A 24778-nucleotide genomic window follows, 5' to 3' on the forward strand; every position below is an offset into this window, starting at 1 on the left:
ACTAGAAAGATTAAGCTCTTTTTCTCTACTGAAAACAACATTGGTTTTATTCATTGGATATGTTTATGCTTTCATAAAATGCCTCCAAATACAATTCATCATAGCTACTTTGACAATATTGCTTAATATTCAAATTTAACTAGAATTCCTAATATTGTTCTATTGTTTTTTTCTGTAAGTAGTTCAGATTCTGAATTCAGTGCAGGCAACTCTTAAGTGGGATTGGCAAGTGGGGCTGGAGGATAGACATTAGGCCACAGGTGATCATATCACACATGGCTTAACTGTCAAGATCAATGGATTACCAAATGGAAATAAACATGGTATTCTTTTGTAAACTATCAAGTGCAATACAAATGTTGCCATTCTTTTTCAATCCTAATCAATACGCAATGGATTAAAGACAGAAAGACAATATGCACTCAGGTGACACATACATAGGCATAAAGTTTTCATGTTTTGACTATTTTGACCAAAGTTGATATTCTGAGCAATTTTGAAACTTGATTTTGCATTGATAATGTGCTAGTGATACAAATTCTTTCATTGTAAGAAAATGTTAAGATTAAATATCTTAATTTTATTTTATATGTTGTATATTACACTTCATTCTTTAGTGAGAAGAGGACTGACTTTAACTTTTTAGAACCAGATTTGAAATTCAACTTTAAATTCTTTCCTGGATGACTTTAGACAAATTTCTTAACCTCTCTGTTATTCACTCTCCAATCTGAGAAGTAGAAACCAGTGTATCTACTTTATGGGAATACTAGTGCCTAAAAAATAAAGAATATATGGAATGTTAGACATTACCAGGCACAGTATACTTACCTATTTAAAAAGTCACCATTGGACGTCTCATGATTTTTATCTCTATCTTGAAAATTTACACAGATATTGCTTTGGAGGTGTTTTAAGTTATTTTTAGATTAAGTGACTTAATCCTTAAGGTAGAATAAATTTCATTTCACATTTAGTAATTACATTACTAAATTAAACTACAAAGCAAGTGCTGTCATATTTAAATAGACTGCTGTTGGCATAGGCCTACACCATCACAGAATCATACACATTTAGGATTAATCATTTCCTTTCGTGGTTAGCCTCTGTCAAGATTCCTACCAATGAGTTATTTTACAATTCTGTCACTAGAAAAAATAAACTGGAAGGGACACAAAGCAGAGTGACAAGAACCCTCGTTTGGACTTACATGCTTAGTTTAGGATCATTTTTCTGCTATTTATTAGATCAGTGATACGGAACAATCATTTTCTTCATGTACCCTTCTAGGGATCCTTCAACAGTCTGCTGAGGGAAGCCAAGGGACCTTCCTGGCCATTTATCATGTATTGATGTTTCTTTCATTTGTGAACATATGGACTTGGCTACTCTCATTAGGAAAGCAAAATGGCAAAGCTTAAACTATTCCCTTCCCACGAGATTATTTATTACAAAGAAATAAACACAAAATACTTTTTAGTCTTTATATTTTGAACTGTATCATAAGAATTGTTTTTGGCCCATTGTTCTATAATATGCTTGTTAGAGAAGAGAAGTTCTGCTTTTCGGTGCTCCAGATAGAAAAGGAAATTTATGATTTTTTTTCACTAACAATAACTTTGGGTATAAAAAGAGGAGGCAGCTCAACCTAAGGGCAAGAAACATTGACAAGTTTTGATCCATGAAACTAGATTGATGGGCAATATTGTCTGACACTTTTTAAGACAAAGAAGAGTCTCAGGATTTGCCAAAATCTATGAAATAGTTCAAGGATAGAACTTTTGCCATCGAAGAATTAAGAAGCTAGTGTAGGTGATATTTATTGAAAAATACTATGTTCAGAAAAATTTTAAAACTTTGTAGACTATTCTCTTTGATTGATGCCCATCAATTAAAATTCTATACATTTCATTTATTGACCTAAAATTAATCTATTAAATACCTTGTGGCATGGAATGAAGATGGACATTTCCCCTGACTTTGGAAAACATTTCCCTAGAACATGAAACCTATGAAGATGATAAAAATATTAACTGAAAAGTACTTAAGTAGAATAAAATCTTTCCTAGGTTCTAATGTTATACATGAACAAAATTATCATTAGTAATTCTATTAATAGCCCCCAAACAGACATGATTTTTGCATGTACAATTCTGAGTCTTAATTTGTTTGTAAATGTGTTATATGTATGAATTAATTTTATGTATTACATTTTCTACTTACAACAGTCCATTGTTATTATGTCCATTTTTACCAACAAGTCTCAGATAGGATAAGTAACTGAACCAATTTACCAAGTAATAAATTGTAGAACTTGCATTTATTTTTGGGTCTGTGCAACTCTAAAATCCACATTCCTTAATGTATCAATATTGGTTCATCAATTATAATAAATATACCACACAATATATTAATAATAGGGGGAACGGTAGGGGGAGGAAGAGGGAGTGTATGACAACTGTATGCTCGGTTTTTCTGTAAACCTAAAACTTCTCTAATAAATACAGTCTATTAAGTTTTTTAAGATATTTTTTAAAATCCACATTCTATGCATTACACTTGATGAAGCAAGTATAGACGGTTTGATTCAAAACATCTAGGTCAGGATTCCAATGGTGAATAAGCCATGTCACTCTCCTCCCAAAAAAACAAAAATTCTGGGCCTGGGCTTCAGTTTTGTGTAGAAGTTGTAAGTGCCAAGTCAACTATTTCTGGTATCATGCTTAATTTTCCAAAGAATGGTAGCAGATATATAAATTAGAAGAGCTCTTTGGATCCTGATTTCAAATATAAAAGAAAAAGCTCTCCTTACAATGTAATTTTTAAATTAATATGTTGTGATTTGTTCCATTATTTTGAACTAGTATTTGAGCTTCAAAATAAACATAAAAGCTGTCATTATATTAACTATCACATGAAATACCTGGCTTGAGAGATATGGCCCTATTTTCCAAGGTATATGTACAGGTAATTAGTTCTAACTCAGGACGATGTTCTCATAAATAGGGAACAAATATTAGCGAATTCATTAATTAGTCATACTTACATTTCTGTCATTTGGAATAATGTGTTTGTTTGAACCAAGGTCTCTATTTATTACAGTCATTAATGACTGTCAGTAAGAGATGGTGCTGTAGCATTTCACCACTATTTGAAAAATGCACAGGTATTACATTTCTTAACAGGAGCCCTATCTCATTCTTTATTTTTATAGAATGAAAACCAAACTAAAAAGTATGAAACTTTCTGAGCCTTTTTCAGCCACTTTCCTTTGTTTCACTCATCAGACTATGCTCCCTATGCCTTTTCAAAAACTCTTATAACACTTATTTCATTGTATTATAATACATATTCACATTTATGCCTTCCTTAGTGCTTTTCTCATAAGCAGCATGATTCACTGTTGAAGGAATTTGAAAACTCATTTATACAAAGGTATTTTAAGAATGTTTAAATTATTTTAATAAATTAAAATATTTTGTCTATTATATATGTATATATAATCATTATTTTACAAGTATTCACATTGAACATATGTTATTTTGCCTTATATATATAAACATGTATAAACACAAAGACTATGACCATAAATGACAGTGTTTCCAACAGTTAATAAAAATCTAAAAAATTTTATAGTTTTATTTTAAGACCACAGAAATAAAAACATATATTCATCTTCAGGATTGGTTATCCATAGACAATGTCTTATATACATGATGTTATTATAAGTGATTTGTTCCAAATATATTATTTTTTAAGGATTTACTGAAAAAACATCATCAACAAAATTAAAGGGAATTATATAATATAATAATTTGTCACTGAAAATTTTTATTTTCTATATTTTGTGTAACTATTATTTGAAGCATTAAATGATCTCCCAGTCTAGTAGGAAGGTACACTAAGAATATTTCTAAATTTTCATAGTGAAGTAGGGCAGCATTTTACAAATAGTGCTCCAGAAAATATGTCTCTGAAAATGTTCTTCACTCAAAAATAAATTCATGATATATAGATGAAAAATAAACACATGAAAAGATGTTCACTATCCTATGTCATTATGGACTTGCAAATTAAATCAACAATCAGATATTACTGCACACTTATTAGAATAGATACCACCCAAAAAACTGACAATTCCAACTGCTGGCAAATTTGCAGAATAACTGGAGTTCTCATTCGTGCTGGTGGGAACATAAAATGTCACAACCAATGGGAAGACCATTTGGCAATTTCAAAGAAAAATAAATATAGTCTTATGATCCAACCCAGCAATCATACTACTAGGTATTTACCCAACTAAATTGGAAATATATTTCCACATAAAAACATACATGTAATGCTTATAGTAGCTTTTATTCATAGGCACTAAAAACTGAAAGCATATGAGATGTCTTTCAATAGGTGAATAAACTGTGGTATATCTATACAATGGAATATTATTCAGCAATAAAAAGAAATGCTTTCTCAAGCTATGAGAAGACATGGATAAATTTTAAATGCATGTTGCTATGTGAAAGAAGCCAATCTTAAAAACTTATGTAATATATGATTCTAATTATATGACATTCTGGAAAAGGCAAAATTAGACTTGGTAACCAGATCAGTGATTGTGAGGGGCTCAGGTGGTAGAAGAAATGAAGGCTGGTATAACTGAAGAACAGGGGATTTTTTAGGGCAGTAAAACTTTTCTGTAAACTATAGTAAGATATTAAACATTTGTCAAAACTAACAGAACTTTGCAACAAAAAAAGTAAACTTTAAGGTATGCACATTTCAAAAAAAAAAAGTCATTTAGGAGCTTGCAGTTGCCAAGATGAAATGCAGAATGTGACAAAAGAATCTAAAAGTATTACAAATATATAAAACAATCTCACTAAAGGGAAGGTTGAGAGGAAAGGGCGCTGACCTAAGAAATTTTGGAAATGAGTGGAGTCTCTAAGAAAGACAGAAGGGGGCTTCCCTGGTGGTGCAGTGGCTGAGAGCCCAACTGCCAATGCAGGGGACACAGGTTCAAGCCCTGGTCTGTGAAGATCCCACATGCTGCAGAACAGCTAAGCTCATGCACTGCAGCTGCTGAGCCTGCACTCTATAGCCTGCAAGCCACAACTGCTGAGCCCCTGTGCCACAACTACTGAAGCCCATGCACCTAGAGCCTGTGCTTCACATCAAGAGAAGCCACCGTAATGAGAGGCCCATGCACCACAACAGTGACCCACTGCAACCAAAATATAAAATAATAAATAAATAAAAATTTCTAAATAAATAAAGACAGAAGGAACTGCGTGTAAGCAACGTACCTGAGTTAATAAAGCTGTTCACCACAGGATTATTGGTTAACAGTTCTGATACTACTAAGCACGTATAATGGAATGCAGTCATTATATAAATGGATGGTGGATTGGGTGCCAGGTTTATCACTGAGTGAGAGTTTATGGAGAGTTAAAGAGTCCATAACTGTCCATGTGGTAATAGTTTAGGGTTAGATACATCAGTATGAACTCATTTTCCAGCTAAATATAGATATAGATGGCTATATATATGCATACATATAATTTGGATTATACATGTATATAATTATATATACATATATATCTTGCTCTGTCAACTGAGAGGGCCTAGGAGCATCCACACAACAGTAGCAATAAGCACACCCAATGCTCAGATCTTGGTTTCAATAGCATTCTCCAATAAAAGGATTCAGGGCTCCTTGAATAAATAACTAATTCTAGGATTGGGGAAGGAAATATACTATATGAGCCTGTAGTATTGTGTAATGATGGAAAGTAAGAAGGTGCAGGAAAAAAATACACACAGGGATAGTTGTCAAAGGGATATTGGAGCCAACTGAAAGAGCTCCCAATGGCAACAGTTAGAACAATCTGAACAACAAAATAAGTAAAGCAATAATGGATTATAACTCAAAGTATAAAATAAGTATCCATGATTTCTGTTCATATTTACAAATTATTGAATAAATAAATAAATGAGGGAGAAAAAACTCAGTCTTCTGTGCAGAAGAAGACCAAATAATTGACATAATCCACCCTTAAGTGTGTGGAACATAACTCCTCAATCCTTAAATGTGGGCTATATATAGTGATCTTCTTCCAAAAGCACAGTATGGAAAGGGGAAACAAAAGAATAACTTTACAGTAAAGAAACTTCATAACCATTGTATCAAGCCAGGTAATCAAGGTTATCATCAACAGTGATGATTCATAGTGATGTACCCATGATATGTGATATTTCTGTGGTTTTCCTCCCAAAAATACATAAACCCATTCTAATTATGAGAAAAATATCAAACAAATCCCAGTTTAAGGACATTCCTCAAAATATCCAACTGGTAATCCTCAAAATTACCAAAATCGTGAAAAATAAGGGAAATCTAGAGACTGTCACAACCAAGAGAAGCCTAACTAGATATGATAATGAAATGTAATATGATATCCTGGATGAGATCCTTCCTAGAACATCAAAATAATATTATGGGAAACTGAGGAAATCTGAATAAGGTATGAACTTTAGTTAATAATAATGTATCAATATCTGTTCATTAATTATAATAAATGTAATATAATAATGTAAGATGTTATTGTAGGAGAAATTGAGAACAGGGTATATGGTAATTATTTGTATTATTTTTGCAATAATTTTATAAATCTAAAACTATTTTAAAAGTTTAGTAAAAAATCAGTGCAATAAATACAAAACAAACAAAATCCATTTCAAGTGTTGAAGTCTGAGAAATATAGCATATTTACAAACTCCTCTTAGACAATCAAAATGCACACCGGCACCTAGAATCCCTGAGAATTTCTACAGAATAGACAACTTTTTAATTATTAAACCCAACAATTTTCTTTCCTTATGATAACTTTTAAGTTTTCTGTGGATCTAATATTATAAAATGATAAATTAGGGCCCCCTTAAGCTCAGAACTGAGATTTGGATATATGAAATATTAGTTTATGTACACTGTCTCCCTCACCCTAAACACCAAACATAATAAATATCTGATTTTATAGGGATAGAAATTATCTGAGTAGAAAATAACACCATAATTTATCAGTGCCTAGATCTCAGTAATACACAAGAATGCTTAGAAACTTCAGCTGGGTGGTAATGATGAGAGCAAAAACTAATCAAATTGCAGTGAAATGGGTTGTTTAGACTCTCTATACCCAAGAGAGAAACCATTATAAAGCTGAGAGTCAGATACACATGAGTCCGATGAAGCAATAAGACTGAAGGATGGAGGGGAGTAAGATTCCAGTTACAGGGTGGTGGTTTTCTGTGAACTCTGGGGAGGAAAACAGTAAGTACCAACTAAAAGAGTGGTTGCTGCCATAACTCAGAGCACAAATGCACCCCTAGGGGTTCCTATAACAGACCACAGAAAAGGGCGTTTTGTTTCTTTACCTACTTTTTTTTTTTTTTTTTAAGCGGTACGCGGGCCTCTCACTGTTGTGGCCTCTCCCGTTGCGGAGCACAGGCTCCGGACGCGCAGGCTCAGCGGCCATGGCTTACGGGCCCAGCTGCTCCGCGACATGTGGGATCTTCCCGGACCGGGGCACGAACCCGTGTCCCCTGCATCGGCAGGCGGACACTCAATCACTGTGCCACCAGGGAAGCCCTCTTTACCTACTTTTGAGAAGAAAGATGAGCAGCAGTGTTCTGGGGAAGAGTGAAAGCAATGGGAAGTCAGGACCCAGTGGTCCACGATGTGGCAGTAAGTACAGTGCAGGAACAGTGGCTGAAATGAGGTATCAGCTGAGCTGTGGTCTATGGAAGAGGGGCAGTGGGCTGAGAAACATGCTGGGATGAGCACTTTAAATGGCTCATTGCCAAATGTGGTACTACTAAAACCAAAGAGAAGCAGCAGATGGGAACCTGGAGGAGACCAGAGCAGTCAGGTGAGCAGTGGGCTGAGAGGAACATCAAACTGGATGAGTCCCCTTACTTGAAGTTTCCAGGAATGTCCTAAATGAAAGAAATCATGAAAGTTCCTCAGAAGGGTATTGTCTATGCATGTGTATGTGTGAAGGGAAGTGGATATCAAACTCGTAAAATCCAAATCTAGATGTTTATGATGTACATTTATAATGTCAGGATAATGAGGCCTAGAGACATTTGTTTTATAATAAAAACTTGATTAAATTATTCTCTAAATTAAAAGATGTCAAAAGGTTAAGCATTTAGAGTTTTCCCAACTTCTTTATATAGCTCTTCTGCCTCTTACTTTTATGTCAGCATGTCTATGTTTAGGAGTATTGCCTTATGTTCCAAGTTTTTAAATAAGCTTATTAATTAGTCATTCTTCTACACTTAATTGTTAATTATCAAACTCTACTTGAGTCTCTCTAGGTATTTCCAAACTTTCTACAGAGTACAATGCCTCAGCTCTTAATGCTACCAGGAGCTATTCACACTTGCTTCTGACTTGTGAACATGTTCTAGATTATTACAATTCTGAAAATCAGAGGCAGATTATTACCATTAGTTAACTGTAAGGCATTATTGATTATATTTTGATCAAGATAGTTATGTGTACAAGTGTATAAGCAAATGATTAAATTTCCAAGGAATTCAATTTTAATCATGGGATTTCAGCTAGGCTGAAGGTCAAGATATGAATCAAGTCCAGGGTTATATGCGGAAGAACTTGAGATGGAAAGGATAGATTCCTATATTCTTTGGAGATAATATTTTAACATAAATGACAAAGTAGTAAATAGTTCTAATATATACTGAGGAAAATTTTTCTTGCAATCACCCTTTTAGAAAAAAAGTGTTTTGAAAAAGTATGTTTTTAAGCTTTAGCAGGGTGAATTCGCAAAGTGCTAACTTACATGGATTGACTTGATAAGCACTATGAAGAAACATCATCCTCTCAAATAGTTCAGCAACAGCTCGTGAATGCTTGATACTTATTCAGCAGAAAAATGGTATTTTATTGTACAATAAGCAAGAAAAATTCACATGCAGTTCCCCTGGGTATGGATAAAATAAATATTCATATTCAACTAAATTCATATAATGTGTAAAATGATTGATAACAGATCTTTCTTGGGTTCAAGTCAGGCTAGAAGGTGAAATCCATTTTTAATTCCCAAAAGATCAGTTTAACAAGGCAAGAACTATTTTTGACTGCTAAGACCCAAGGAGAACTAGACAACCCACCATATTCACCCACAGTAACATTCTCATCAGCTGGTTTCTGGTTGTTCCTTCTGTTTTCTGTCCTCAAGAGCTCTAGTAAAGATTTTCACTAGAACACTTGGTTCAGTATCTCTGAGATTACATGAGATGGACTGCGTAGACTACGTATATGACTTATGACAAAAATCACACATTTTACCTTGATTGCCAAACTTGTAATTTCAATTCTCTATTTTAGGTAGTCTGAGCAAAATTACAATGTGAAACATAAAAGAAAACATATGAAAAAGTAGCTTTGTATCACTGAAATTAACAATGTATAATGAAGAGAAATGATGTTTATTGAGTGATATAACAGCCTCACAAAATATATTCCTGATTCAGTTTAACATTTATCACAAGTGGTTTAAAGAAATTACTGTTACCCTAATATAGAAATGAAGAAATTGAGGCCTAGGTAAGTTTTCATTTGTAGCAAATCTTGTCTCTGGCTACCAGGCCCAAGTTTGATTGTATGTGTAAGTAATAATGATACCTAAGCACATAGTTTTGTATTATATTATATTATATATATATATATAATACATATATATGTAGTCATTTCATATATATCATGTATACCTCATATATAGATAGATAGAGATAAGTATAGATATAGATATAGACCCAAATGGATACACTAGATAAGGTCCATTACCCAGACATATTTTGTAAAGAATGCAACTATACACATTTAGTGATATCAATTGTATAATATAGTCGTACCTAAAATTACATTCGACAGACCTGGAATAATTTATAATATGTAAAAGTACTCTCTTATTTGATCTAGAGTGTTTGTTATCATCTATTACGTTAACCACTTTAAATTACCTAATTAAACCATACTATTAACTACTTATAGGTATACAAAATAATAAAAGCAATTTCTTTTTTTATTGTGTGGGCATTCTAGTGGAAATTTGTTTACATTTTGCGATATTTGGATAGACAATAATGTCTCCTTGTGAATTATGTCTATGTTTTAAATGAGAATATTATTTTAATTATAGAAACTCTTAAATGGAATATAAAAGCTAGCAATGTAATTTTATTTTAATGATCTCAATTTAAAGAAAGACAGCTATCATCTTAAAGCTAGTAAGATTTCAATCATTGTGCTTCCCAGTACAAAAGCATCCAAATCTAGAATGCCTGCATTTTTCCCTGGAGACAAAGCAAAATTACTGAAGCAATGATAACAGAGACCATATCCAATAACTCTTAAAGAGAATGAGTAGATTTACAGTCTCATTTGCCCAGCCTCTCAAATTTAGACTTGTACATGGTCATAAAATCAGGCACCTACACAGGTTCAGTGAGAGACACAACCTCTCTCCCCACCAGCATAAGGCCCTGTCTCAGGTGTCACAGTACCAAAAATTACACAATTAGAAATGCATTCCTTTGAGAAAAGAAAAATCATCTCATTTACAAATGACAGATACTCCTGAAATGTTTACTATATTGTCACCAGCATTTTGACATAAGTTAACATATTACTCTATTCTCTTAGACAAGTGACTTAGATCAATATGAAGTTGCCTAGAGCCAAGACAGAGAAGTGGAAATCGGAAGGAAGGAGAAGATATGCATTTGATAAGGGTGTTTTAATTGCATGTAACAAAAATAAAAGTAGCTTAAGCAAAAAATGAAATGAATTATAAAGGCAATGGGGTGTCTCACAGAGCACTAGGACAACAGTATAACTAAGCCTTGGGAAGAACTCAAACAAGGAATTCAGTGAAAAGACTATTTTGCTATCTTCCACCTCTGCTATTCTCTAGTCACTTGCTTTATTATTTTTTCTCTGAAGAGTCATCATATGGTTCACATGGCAGAAAGGAGAGAGCAGAGAGCACCTAGTTTTACATCTTATACGAACAGCTTATACAGCTTCAGCCTCCAGAAAAACTACACTACCCTGCCTCTGTCTCAAGGCCCAACCTTGTTAGGGGAGAATTATGGTCTCCTCCTAAATGTGGAGTCCAACTTTAATCAGCTAGTTGTATATACTTAGTTCCAGTGCAAAAGTCATGTATTCTTCCAGTAGAGAGAATTACAAAATTCTAGAAAATTACAGGTAGAAGGTTTATGTAAGATCCTCTAATCCAATCTCAGCACTAAAAAGAAATGAGCTATCAAGCCATGAAAAGATATGAAGGAATCTTAATGCATTCCGTTAAGTGAAAAAAGCTGATCCGAAAGGCTACATATTGTATGATTCCAACTATATGAAATTCTAGAAAAAACAAAACTATGGAGACAATAAAAAGATCAGTGGTTGCCAGGGGTTTGGAGAAGGGAAGTGTGAGTAGGTAGAGCACAGAGGTATTTTTAGGGCAGTGAACAATCCATGTGTGCCACTATCATGATGGATATATGTCATTATACATTTGTCTAAAGCCACAGAATGGCCAACACCAAAAGTGAATTATAATATAAACTACAGGCTATGAGTAATCAGGATGTGTCAATGTAGGTTCGTCAGTTGTATCAAGTATATGTATCACTCTGGTGAGTGATGTTAATAATGGGGGAAACTATGCAATATGTAGGTGCAGGGGACATATATGAACTCAATACCTTCCAATCAAATTTTCTGTGAACTTAAAACTGATCTAAAAAAATTGAAATCTTGAAAAATAAATAAATAAAATGTGTAAAAAAGAAAAATATAGTAACATTTCCACCAAGAGTTATCAGACTGTGTATTTGTCCACATACAACAACTGAATACATACAACAACACTGAATATAATCGTCATTTCTATTTTTTGCCAAGTAAACATGGAATTTCATTTGTTTGAATTTGTGTTTATTCAAATACAAGTTAGATGGAAAATTTCTTATTACTGGATCTGTGGTCCCTAAGACCAACCTCAGGTTCAATAACTTGCTAGAAGGACTCACAGAACTCAGGAAAGCTGTTATACTCATGATTATGCTTTACCACAGAAAAAGGACACAGATAAGAACCAGTGAATGTAAAAGATGCATAGGGCAGAGTCCAGGAGAGAGTAGGCTCAAGCTTCCAATTGTCCTTTCCTAGTGGAGTTGTGTGGACAGCACTTAACTCTTCCAGCAATGATGTGTAACAACACCTACAGAGTATTACAAGCCAGGGAAGTTCATCTTGGCCTTGATTTCCAGGATTTTTACTGGGGGGAGGGTGGCCATGTAGGCATTTAGCATTCACTTTTCTGACTTTAGTGACTCTTTCCCCAGCCTCTCCAGAGGCCATACTAATACAGCATGGCCCCAGGACCCCTTAATAAATTACATTGTTATCAGAAACTATCTGAATTGTCCCAAGGCCCCCAGGATTACAAATACACTATTAACAAGCAAGATATTCCAAGGGTTTAGAGATTATCTCCCAAAAACTGAGCAGGGCCAGAGTTTGAATATCCCAGCTCACTGAGTGAACTCTTAACTGCCTAAGCCACCCCCTTGGGTTCTTGGACTGCACAGATGGAAAGCTTTTATGTATTTCAATCTTAATATTGAAATATTTATCTAGAATTCATTGAGATCCTTCCTAATCTAATATTTTTGTGCAAATTGTCAGCATTAACCAGCAAATTAACACTAAATTTAGACAAACACAAAGAGTTAAATGTCATTTAACTCTTTGTGTTATGGTTGGGAGAAAATTGAACCTAAAGTTTCTCGTCATAAACCTATATCCTTTTGCCCGCTTGAAAGTTGCCTATATTAATGAGCTTTGGACATTTTTATCCTTGAAAAATGGCCCTCCGGCTGGCATGGATCCATAGCTTTGATCTCCCAGCACCAGAATGTGCCAGATGCACAGCCAGGACAGCTGTGGGCACTGGCAGCTGTGCAGTGGAAAGCTTGTGAAAAGTCAGGTCCAACAGTGACCTTGCTCTGCTCAGCATGCACCTGGGTTACCCTAACCCCTGAGGAAACATCAGCGCCCAGACCCATTCAGGTCACTCTGCAGCAGGAAACCAGGTCAGTAATACTCTCCACAGGGGACTCCAGGCTGTGCAGGTCCCGACTGTTCTCTGTGCAAGGGTACCCCACCAAAGGGAAAAGATGAGAATGAGTTCCAGCCTGTCCCTCACTTGTTAACCTTGTGTGGGCATATGAAGCACTGTGTGGAAGAAGGGTCATCTTTTCCTAATTCTCACAAGAGGTACCATACGGACTAGCAATGGCCCTGAGTGGAGAAGGGCACCCTCTTAGTCTCTTCAAGTTGGCCATATGAGAGGAAGCCAATCCCCCCCACTCTTCTTCATAAAATCCTTGTCAAAGAATGAAAAATTGAAGCCAAACTTTGCTTGGATGTTAAAAGTAAACTAATATTAAATTTGTGCTAAAAATAATAACAGAATTCTAAGATTTTCCCCCAGTCAAATTATCCATTTTGAACAAAAAATAATCCTTAGTTTATGCTAATATTCTGATGCCCATGGGTACGTTAATCTAACAAAGAGTGAGAAAGGTCAGGATTTTTTATGAAATGTCACACAATGCCAAATTAACAAAACTTACTGTTACCTTAAAAGAATCATCTTGTGTAGCAAAATGTTTGGAATCTATTCCAATATACGTGAATTTCTTGGTGGAGTCCTGTCAATGTGCATTGAAGTATTAATGATGTCCAAATATAACAAAATCTTTGTATGTTCCTTTTGCTGTTTTTTGAAGTGGTAATTATACTGGCATTGGAATATAATTTTTACAAATATGATACAAGTTCATGACCATGCTTATCTCTGTCCATGCACCATAATTTTCTTTTTCCCTTTAATGGCTTATCTCCACCAGAACCATATATTGCATTGCTTTTGTTTTCTTCCAGGAAAATCCAACTGTTTCAAAACCCTTATGCTTCCAGGAATATTTTTAAAGTCAAATTATTTTATAGGTATTTTAATTTTAAGCGATTTATGATATATAATTTTATGGTTTTATAATAGATAATATAAACCTTTTTCTGCACTGTCTTATGTTTTAAATCATTTCAACTGCATCACAAATTTTGTTAATCTTTAAAGTCGAATGTCTGTGTTTTCATTGAATAATTATCAAGAACAAAGTGCATAACTCTCGTAGATACTTCTAATAATTTATAACCTACTTAAAATAGTTAAAGTGATTTACAAGTTAGAAAAAATGCCAAATAGAATAATATAACTATACAGAAGAATATAATATTAACAACGTACCAAGGACTGTACCTAGTGTTTTCCATTTTTTTCTCCTTTACTTCTCACAACTCTATTGTATATTAAGCATTAGCCTCCCCATTTATGAAATGAAAACTAAGGCTCAAGAAGTATAAGTGATGCACTCAGGATCATGCAGCTGGAATATTCCAGAAGCAAGGCCCACACATAGGTCCCTTTAGTTCTAATCCCTGCTTCCCAAAACAGAGCATTATGCTGTCTCAGAAACCAACTAAAAGGGTGTTCCTGATGTCTTTATGTACAATGTAGCACTTGTGTTTTCTTTTAGTATCATTTGAAATTTATAAATACATCTACTTTCCTGACTAACATCAAATGACAATTAGCCGTTTCTCAAATCATAGTCTGTGAGCCATCCAAATGGGAATGATCTGAGTGTGGTATTTAAAGTGCAGGTACGGGGTTCTCCAGAGATACTATATCTATTTCTCTTGGGTGGGGTGGGGAGAAGGAGGGGAGGAGTGTATGTACTTTAAAAATATTCCTCCAGGGCTTCCCTGGTGGCGCAGTGGTTGAGAGTCCGCCTGCCGATGCAGGGGACACGGGTTCGTGCCCCAGTCCGGGAAGATCCCACATGCCACGGAGCGGCTGGGCCCGTGAGCCATGGCCGCTGAGCCTGCGCGTCCGGAGCCTGTGCTCCACAACGGGAGAGGCCACAACAGTGAGGGGCGCGCGTACCGCAAAAAAAAAAAGTTCCTCTAGATGATTCTTATGAGTGCCAAAGTTTGAGACACACTGTTTGTAAATGATATTCTAACAGAGAGCCTCAAAGAAATGCCATTGCCATATGTCTTTTACACAAAATTCATTTCTAGCTTTGCCAGGCTCTATATCTCTATGTTGATGTATTCCAATCCCATATCATCTGAAGTTATCAGGTTATCAACATTTTGGCTTTGACTTTATGGTGATTTGTCTACTTGTTTCCTGCTATTATGAGAGCTATGACTATTCCTCTTTTTCCTCTCCTTACATTCTCCCTTCTTTCCTTCTTATGTTCTCTTTTTTTAATGTTTGTGGACAAATAATTCAGCTGAAATTCCTCCTTCAGTATATTTATGTTGTTCTCCGAAAATGTTCACATGTATTCCTTCTCTCTTTGCCTCAGAAATGAGTGCTGGTCACAAACGATTTTTTTCTTATTTCGCCACTGACTTAGTCTAAAATTGAGTTTATATCACAAAGCCATAAGAATCATCATTATTATTGTGATTATCGGCCCTACTTAAAAAATAATTAAGTAAATACAAATAAGTCATTCCAACACTAACATAATACTTCATTATCATGGCCATTAGCATTAATATTAATAACTAAATGCCACAGGATAAAGTAAGAGACAATATTTTAACTACATATTTTCAAACACACACACACACACAGAACTGACATTCACAAGATTTATAGAACCCTGATCACATTTCTGTTGCATCCCTGAGTATGCAAAAGAAAAAAAAACAATCCACCAGGCATCCAGCCTCAGCCCTCTCCCTCCACGAGAACAAGCCTCATGTTCGACCTGCTATTTTAATCCCTGTGGAGGAACACAATCTAACAGGCTCAGGCAGCTTTGGCCGAGTTATCCAAGCTAAGGGCATAACATTAAACCATAATTCAGCGAAGGCGTATCTGTGGGGGGCAGAGATACCACAGTTCATTTACTTTGCTTTGTGATGACCTAACTTGATATGATGGTAGAATTTGAATCTAGGAAAATAAAAATGCAGCGTGTCTTTTCCTGAGTCTCTCAAGTATCAGCCTATTCAAGTAATCCATTGATAAACGTTAGATCACCTCAAACTCTGATTTAAATTGTTCAAGTCTTTATAGTACAGTATTTATATCTTTTGAAACAATATGCACGGATATTAAGTGATAGTGTAGAGTCTTGGTATATAAAGATAACTCAGTAGTCATTCTGTTTGAGAGTAAAGATGCTTAGAAAATGGCATCTTAAGGTCAATCAAACTCGGTGAGGTTAATGACAATGTAATTATAGAATTACAAACTCACAAGTTCCAAAAGGAAAATTTGTTAGTATTTCTGAATCTTCACACTTGATTTCTTTCCTTGATACATTCTCATACATTTATGCCACCCTGTGACCAAGAATACCCTCCGCACTCAAGAAAATACTCCCATTTGTCACTTTGAACTTTTGATTTTGTAATTACATGTCACTGATACATGGAAATCTTTCTTCCTGGAGGAATGCCTCCCCCTCCCAAGGAAGAAACAGCTGAATAATAAAGAATTTCAGAACAAGAATTCAGCACACTGGAGTGAAAAGCCTCTATGTTTTTGAACAACACAGATTTCACACCAGCTATATCTGAGATTCAGGAACATAATTGTTTGAACCTGTCCCTCCTTCCTGAAATCTTCCTTCCTTTAGCATGGCTACAACCTCTCTGCATATGACAGTTGCCCCATCTCTTAAAGCTGGCACTGGGACGTCTCTGGTCATCTCAACTGTGATCTCATATCATTTACCTCTCCTGTACTATGGTCTATTGGGTTTCCTCTTCTTTTCAGTCTCTCTCAACCTGTCCCTTCAACTGCAGTCTTTCTTTTCTGAAACAGATCTCATAGCTATCTTTTTGCTCATTGTAGCTGGTAACTTTTAGACAGCTTAAAGCTCACACCAATCAGCAAAGAAACTAAACTAAGTGGAGTAAGTGCAGAATACTCTAAAATATGAAGGCCTGTGATTCCTGTAGTTCACCATAAAACCATCAGATCTGAACCAAACACCACACACACACACACACACACACTGAGAAAGAAACAAACAAAAAAAGCAAATTAGGATCTCTGTTTTTGTAGTAATGAAGAATAGAGAGAACTGACAGACAAACTATTAACATCTTTTAATAATTTAAATAATAGTAAGTAAAATCTTGGTAAAGAAAGACTAAAGATCTGGTCATGTGTGCCAGTTATGTGCTTGTTAAAAACTCCAGCATACCCATGGAAATCAGTTTTATTTTAAGAAAAGTGAAAGGTTTATTAGAAAATTCCCTTCAACTGGCCACTAGTAAATTAAGAAACTTTTTCACACAAAAAAGTGGAATCTTCATAAGTCCATTGTATTTTGCTTCTATGTCTTTGCATGATTAACACACAACACTTTGTTTTGTGCCAAAATAGGTTTCAGCTTTTCAACTGAGAAGTGGAATAACCCTCCAGACACAGTACTTTTGCCCTAAAATTTATCTTGAAATAAGCTAGACACCAACTCAACTCATGGTGTAAAGCAAATTCACAGAACTGTTTGGTCTTGGTTTCTAAATAGCTGAGATCAAGTGTTTCTCCTCCCACTGGTAAACCTTGTGCTCTCAATCCAAATAAATCAACCATAGCAGTTCTATCTCTTTGCCTGTGGAAAAGGAACGAGGGCCATTTGTTTTAATTTTATGGGAAGGCATAATATTGGCTCATAATCAGGGACTCAGTAAATGACTTTTGAAACTGGATATATAATCTGTTGAGGCAGCCCTACAAATCCCCGGCTTGATTTTAAGTGAAATATTATGAGTGACTTTTTAAAATTTAAATAACCATGCCCTATTGTTCTTCATCTTGAGTAAGTTCCAAGAGAGATATGAGAACCACTGCTGATGATACTTGACAAGAAATTGCATTATGGATGTAATGGATGGTATGTTTCTGGTGTGGTGGTTTTTAATTTACAGAGATGATGTAAATTAAACAGTAATGTCTTTGCTTCTTAAAAGAATTTCAATGAGGTTGCACAGATCTGAATATAAGGATGTTATCTCAATTGTGACTATTGTCAAGAATTTAATTATTATTTGTTTTTTGCCTCCACAAATTAGAGAAACTGCAAGTATAGTGCTCAAGAGTGCAGATGCTAAAGACAGATGGTCATGTTCAAACCCTGGCCCTGCTGCATATTTGCTGTGAGGCATTATGCCATTCATTAACATCTCTATTTCTCCATTATTATCTGTAACATGGATAATAATAGTACATTCCTTGAAAGATTGATGGCATGATTCAATTTTACTAATATTTATAAAGTGTTCAGAACCATGCCTGTCATATTGCCAGGTAGTATGTAAATTCAGTAGTATTATTGCATTTTATAATCAATGTTTGTTTCAGTTAACCATTTTAAAAAACATCTTTCACACTTTATCTTCTTGCATCTCTTATCTTCAATTTGGGATAATTTTCCTTAAGACTTTTAAATCTTTATATGGATACATTAGGGGCAAACTCTGTTTCTGTTTGCTAAAAATGTCATTTCACCATCCTTTCTTATATGCCATGCTTCTTCATACAGAATTATAGTTTGTATTCTCTGAAAACACAAATGATATTACTGTAATGTCTCCAAGCTTCAATTTTTACTGTTAAAAAGTTAAGTGTAAGTATAATTGCTCTTCCTTGGAGATCTCTCTCTCTCTCTGTCCTTCATACACATACATTTCTTTCTCTCTTTAGTTCTTTTTGTTTTGTTTTGTTTCTTTGAAATGTTGAGGATTCAGTACCATCTACCTAGGTGTGGATTATGTATCTTTGCTTGGAATCCATTGAATTCCCAAGGTGTGGGATTCATGACTTTCTCCAATTCTAAAAAAATGACAGCCATTATTTCTTAAAGTCCTAAATCCTTCTAACTCTGTTTATTGTCTCCTGCTAGAAAGTTTGGTAGATTCTCTCCTAACTTCTTTTCCATATTTTCTCTTTTTTTCCTTATTCTGTGTTTTTTTTCAGAATAATTTTAATATTCTTTAATCATTTGACTATTCTTTATATATTTAGATATAGATATATAATAGATATTCCAGATCACTATTTTTCTATTCCACGGTATATAATCTGCTACTTCATCTATTTTAGTTTCAAATTTTAATGATTTTTTTTTTTTATTCCTATTCAATTATTTCTTAAATCTAGTTAATCATCACTTCTGGTCTTTTGTTTCTTCATTCTGTTTCAAACTCCCCTTTTTAGTTCTTTAAACTTAATGTCTTATTATATCCTTAAACTAGTTTATATCTTGTGCCTAATAATTCCAAAATTTGAGACCATTTTCCGTTGTTTCTTCTGGCTTTCATTCTGTTCCCTTTGGTGTAATCTCAGTTTTGACTATTTCCTTGGACCTTTAGCTATGGAAATTATAGGAGACCTCTATTAAAAGTTCATTCCTCCAGAAAGATTTTCATTTGCTTTTATGGATCACCTGGAGGTATTTTCAGCCCTCTTTATTCACTTCCAAAGTGAATAAAGAGAATTCACTTTGAAATAATTTTTCTCAGTAGGGTTTTTTAAACTTGATAGGCAGTATGAGTTCAGAACAAAAATTTCTAGGTGGGCGATGTTGTAGTGTTAAATTATCGTGGGTGATATACAGCACTTATTCTGTACCTTCTGCCGTACATCAAATATACAAGTGATGAGGGCCACAGCTTTATGCAGGGACCTTATACTTTACTTCCCCACCATTGGGTCCTAAACTGTATCACTTGTTCCCCATGCAGCCATCAAAGTGGATCTCAGGAGCAGAAGTGGATCTCCAAGGACAGAAATATGAATTTGATCTCAGGAAATGAAAGAAGACTTTAGGACAGAGACAGGTTTGGGGGCTCATTTTCCTTACTTTCATTCACTTACCCATTTTCTTATCCATTGGGTCTATGCAGATAACATTACTACCATACTAGCTCAGCAAAGCCTTTTCATGTTTTACTCAATATTTATTTTTTCTTATTAGCAGGGTCACTCAGCATATTGAAAATAGTCATATTGACAAAGATGTCAGCTCATATTTCTTCATAAGGAAAATGTGACTTGAAACTCTTCCTTGTCTTCAGGATTTTTGGCTAAAAACTGTTTCTGTCACACTTCAGAATGCAGTCCTGAAAGTTAAAAGTATTTAATTCTGGAGTAGCCATTTAGATTGGGACAGCCAAATAGGTCTCTGAAGAATTAAGGGCAAAAACATTTAGCTCTTTATTTTAGTAGAGGCGTGTATAGGTTATTCTCCCAGTTATTTTTGTCCATATTTCTACCTCTTAGTACCCATAAAATAAAAATCATAAAACTAAATCATATAATTAAAATGCAATTGAAAGAGTTCATTGAGGTGCAAGTTACCACCACGGACTGAGGTAAAAAGCTAGAGGATGTCAGGATAAATTCAAATAAATAAAACTGATACTTTGGTATTGAAAAGGGAGTTGGGGCCAGATGGGGCCCTATTCATAGGCCAGAACTTATCCTGTTTCCATTTGATTACATCTGATGAGAGGAGGTACTTGGGCTGCTGTAAACTGACTGTTAAAAATTATTTTTGATTTACCTGATAAGGTTGATCTAGGGGGTGGTGGTAGGGATAAGAGATAGTCAGACTAAGCCTACATGAGCTCTATCTCACACTAAGCTCCACAGTGTAAAATGACACCCTGAGAAAAAGGTCGACGTTTTCTTTTCTTCACCAATTTGATGCCTACTATCCTTCACAAACATTCAAAACTTACCTCACTCCAGTAATCCTTTATTTGTTCTATTACTTATTTTTTAATCATGCCTTCTCAGTCTCTACATACCTATGTCTTATTTCTAATTTTATTTTACTATTTTTTTTTTTTTCCTTTTTCCTCTGCGGTACGCGCAGGCCTCTCACTGCCGTGGCCTCTCCCGCTGCGGAGCACAGGCTCCGGACGCGCAGGCCCAGTGGCCATGGCTCATGGGCCCAGCCGCTCTGCGGCACGCAGAATTCTCCCGGACCGGGGCACAAACCCGCGCCCCCTGCATCGGCAGGCGGACTCCCAACCACTGCGCCACCAGGGAAGCCCTCTAATTTTATTTTTAACTTATCTGACAATAGAGAAAAAAAAGGTGTCTTGTCTATTAATTTATGATGCATGGAATCATGCAATCAATAGACAGTAAATTTGGTTGACAAATAGCATAAATGTGGATCAAATTCATATAGGTTTTCTTTATCTCAATGTCCAAATATCTATTAGAAAAATTTGAAAAAAATGACAAGAATGGAGCTAGTTAGGGTTTGAAAGTCCATTACCCGAAATACATTGTATTTTTCAACTAGGTTCTTAAACACTGGCATTCTAATTAAAATTTTTAAAGGTTAAATTTTAAAGCTTAGAAATTTTTAATTAATCTATTTATTTAAAAGATATTAATAATCACCTTATGCAATTATTTTCTTTTAACAAAGTGTTTTTCTTAGTAGGTAACTAAAATGATTTAATAAACCAATTTAAGTTGTATTTAATATAAGTGGTCTAAAGTACATCTACAACAGTGTTATTATCATTGTTTATAGTGGTAAAATTAATAAGAAGAAGTATTCCTAAAATTTGTTATATTATGTGTGGAAAATTATAAGTAGTCCTGGATCAAAGGACGTGGGACACGAGGGTGGCTAGAAAGGCTAGAAAGTTGGGCAGTTGATGAAGGGACGTCCATATGCACAGTGAGTGAGTGCTACGGTGTTTCTGCTGCTTACATTCACTGAGAGCTTATTATGGGTTAGAATTTTACTAGGGTAAATGTGCAAGCAATTTAGGCCTTGAGGAGTTAAAAAGAGTAATGACTTAATTAGTTTTAACTTTTAAAAGATTTATCTGGAAACCATTTGAAGATTGTTTTAAAAGCAATTGTACATTTGAGAGGGTAAAACTGACATCAGATAAAAGTAATTGGACCAACATAATCTTTTCATTTAAAAGATAAATTAAGTCGATAGCAGATAGAAAGGGGTAAGAGCTTCAGATCTGAAAAGCATTCCAAAAGTTGAATGGACAGTGCTATTGACTGATGCAAGAGGGTAAAGAACACTGATTTCTTGGTGCTCATAAAAGGATTATCACACAATGACATATATTCTTCAGTCTACAGAAAAGGGAATATAAATGTCTCCAGAATATAAGTGGAAGAGATTCTTGATGGGTTAGGATAGACTTGCAATTTTCCATCTACACTTTTTTTAAAAAAGAATCATATCTTTCAAATAAAACCTAATGAATAAAATGGATGATACAAGTATTTTATTAGTATAAGTTTTTATGTACATTCATGTTTGCTTAAAGTCAATTAAAAATGTAAAAGTTTTGATTGAAACAAACTGTCAAATTGAGGGTTTTTCAAAAATGTTGCTATGCAACATCAATTGCACTATAAAATTTATTCCTATATTTTATTTTGGTTTTGCAGTATTGAAAAAATTAATTCACCTAGATAAGAGTTTTGTGTCATAACGATATTGTCAAAATCTCACCTTGCATAAATTCAACTAAGCTGTGATGACAGGATAATCTTTATTCTGAATTCTAAAGAAAAACAAATTTATGAGAAGGATTTAATGTGTTTTTGGTCTTCATGTGCTAAAATTATATACATATTTGTGTTGTAATCACTACCGTTTTAAAAAGAGGTAATACGTTTCAAATGGATTTGATTGAATAGATTTGGAACTCCTAAATTACCTAAGGAAATCAATGATTCTGTCGAACAAGACTTAAAACATAGACATTAAGCTTCTTGCTTGTCAGAGATTTGAAAGGGATTTATTCCCTGTATATCTCCACGCAACCCATGATTGTTTGAACAACAAGTCCCAGAGCAATGGCTCAGCAGTGATCAGAACCATAGCGCACAAGGCAAACAAGAAGCGTTTTGCTGGTCCTTGCCTTTGGTGCAAAGTATCTTACCTATAGTTTCTACTATAACAGTGAATTTTTAAAAAGCAAGTAGATAATATTATTTATTTTTAAAATGTGCACTACTTTTCAAGGGTATGAAGGAGTAGAGGAATATTTAATTACTAAAAATGCCATTCCGGAAATTCCAGTTTCTGATACTAGCAGAGTAGCCTGTATTGCACTAACTGTTTTGCCATAACTAATTCTAACATTGGGAAAATATATCTTTTAAACTGTTTTAAAGCACTGGAGTATTACCAAAAGCTAGCAGAAACTAAAGTGCTTTAACCCTTGAAAGATGGGAAACATACTGGATGAGATTCACATGTATGCGGTTTTTTCCCCTGGGGGTATATCCTGGCTGGTTTTGAAAGGAAAAGTTGAAGCAGGCAGCCAAAAATTACTGGATTAAGAAGTCAGACCCTAGAGTTGAGTTGCCAGAACAGGGAGAAAAAGGGAAGGGAGTTCTGTAAGAAGGGAGCCAAAGAGGAGACAACTCATAAACATCAAGAGGATAATAAAAATAATACAGTCTGGCCCATTCCAATATATGTCTTAATCTTTTGATGGTTAAAATATTGTCATTGATAACTGTATTGTGGCAGGCAAAATTCTAAGATGACCCCTATCAAATCCTCACTCTGATTTTGACACCATCTATATAATAGATTTTGTTCCCATGATTAAGTAGTAGTTCACACATAGTTGAATTTGATTACATGAGCTCTTTAAATCTGAGTCTAGATGTCAGAGACTCAAAGTATAAAAGGGATTTGATGCAGGAGAAATTCTGTGTTGTTGGCTTTGAAATGGAGCCACATGCAAGGAATGCAGGCAGTCTCTAGGAGCTGCATGTAACTCTGACCCACAGTCACAAGGAACTACCGCAACTCCCTGAGCTTGGCAAAAGACTCCAAGGTACTGATGAGAACACATCTGGCTGACGGCTTGATTTCAGCTTTGTAAGACGGTGAGATGAAAACCAGCCATACAATGTAAAAACTTCTAACCTTGGGGCTTCCCTGGTGGCGCAGTGGCTGAGAGTCCGCCTGCTGATGCAGGGGACACGGTTTCATGCCCCGGTCTGGGAAGATCCCACAAACTTCTAACCTGTGAGATAATGAATGTATTTTTTTAAACCACAAAGTATGTCATAATTTGTTGCACAGCCACAGAAAGCTAATACACCCAAATTCAATAAAAAATGTCAAGAAAGAATTGTCAAAATTGAAAGTCCGTAGTGAAACCACTTTACCGTTATTACAGGGCCACCATGACACTAGATCAAATTTAGGTATAACCCATTTGTTTACCCAGTTGGGGTCATTGACAGATTGTGGAGAGGAAAAAAATTGACTTTTGAGAATCAAACATAGGAATTAAATATATTCTGTTCATAAACAGAAGTGGAGAATTTATAAAATCAGTTTAAAGTCTAGGTTGCCACTATAGCTATTTATTTTAAATTTTAGATTTTGCTGAGAGGAATAACATAATCATGATGCAAAGAATTTGGAAATAGAGAGAAGAGGGGGAAAAGCATGGAGCTTAAATATATTTGTTCTACATTAGTTCATGATAGAATGTTGGACACTTCCATCAGAGATACTTTTCTGTTGTAAGGTTTATATATTGTATCAACAAGGATTTGTATAG

Source organism: Pseudorca crassidens, chromosome 5, assembly GCF_039906515.1.
Source record: "Pseudorca crassidens isolate mPseCra1 chromosome 5, mPseCra1.hap1, whole genome shotgun sequence".
Lineage (NCBI taxonomy): Eukaryota > Metazoa > Chordata > Mammalia > Artiodactyla > Delphinidae > Pseudorca > Pseudorca crassidens.